The following is a 1070-nucleotide window of genomic DNA, read 5'->3' on the forward strand; positions in this document are numbered from 1 at the left end:
TTACCATATTGTTTGTTGGGTGGCTGTGATTAATGGCCTTGTCTTTTATGGCTGGTTCTTTTTTGTTCGTTTGTCATTTTCCTTTTATTTGTTCTTGAATTATTTTTTTTTATGGAAAGAAAATTGCATTATCTTGAAGTTAAAGTCGAATTATCTCTTAATCGATGCTAATAACAAATGTGAAATTAGATACAAAATACATATTTACTAAACACTAAACATGTGACAACCAGACAATAAGATTTTATCTTTTTTCCTTCTATCTAAAGCAGAATTCACACGGAATATTTCCGTTCTACTTCCATTTCAGCAGTGGAAATGTAATGTTAGTTCAGTAACTGCAAATTAGACGACACTGAACTATTTATACCACACACTTTTTAAAACACAAATTATTTATGGCTAAAGGTAAGCAGCCGAGAATATTGAAAAGACCCTTTGACCTTTTTAAAATGCTTGGAATATGATCGATGTGGAAGAATTAGAAATATAATCGAAATAAAATACTAATCGTGGTGACTGTAAAAATCTCTTAATTACGAAAAGAAATTCCTTAGCCAGGAATTTATTTCAAGCAGTTGGGAGAAGAAGAAAAAATTCTCGAATACGTCTTTTGATGATGTTTGAATTATAAGTAATTAATCCACAATTTATCTCCGGACGAAACCTGAAATCATTAACGAAATATAAGTTAAATATTATTCAGATTTATCATCGAATGTCTGTTACTATTTATCGATTACATTATCGAGAATATTTTAGATTTTAAATTGCATTTTAAAATTTCCGTCATTGTGCTCTTGCAGATACACTACTTTTGCTTCCATTTTTCTCACATAGCGATAACTTATTTACCATGTAACGAGCCATCATTAAAACGTGCTTTTATCTTTTAGTTTTATAATGATGCTGTATCACTGTGGAATTTATGCTTTGAGGATTCCAAGTACGATTCTTTTTTCCTTTTTTTTTGAGAGAGAGCTCAGGTTTGTTTAGGCAATGTTGCCTCTCTTGCACGGATGCAATTATGGACCTTTTAATGCAAGAGAGACAAGACCTCCTCCTTTCAC

General features: G+C 31.2%; 1 protein-coding gene across 1 annotated transcript in view; it reads right to left on the bottom strand.

Moving 5' to 3' along the window:
* The window catches only part of LOC119589081, a 67817-nt gene that overhangs the window by 48094 nt on the left and 18653 nt on the right, over positions 1 to 1070 (bottom strand). The window lies entirely within an intron of this gene.

This window comes from Penaeus monodon, chromosome 25 (assembly GCF_015228065.2).
Source record: "Penaeus monodon isolate SGIC_2016 chromosome 25, NSTDA_Pmon_1, whole genome shotgun sequence".
NCBI lineage: Eukaryota > Metazoa > Arthropoda > Malacostraca > Decapoda > Penaeidae > Penaeus > Penaeus monodon.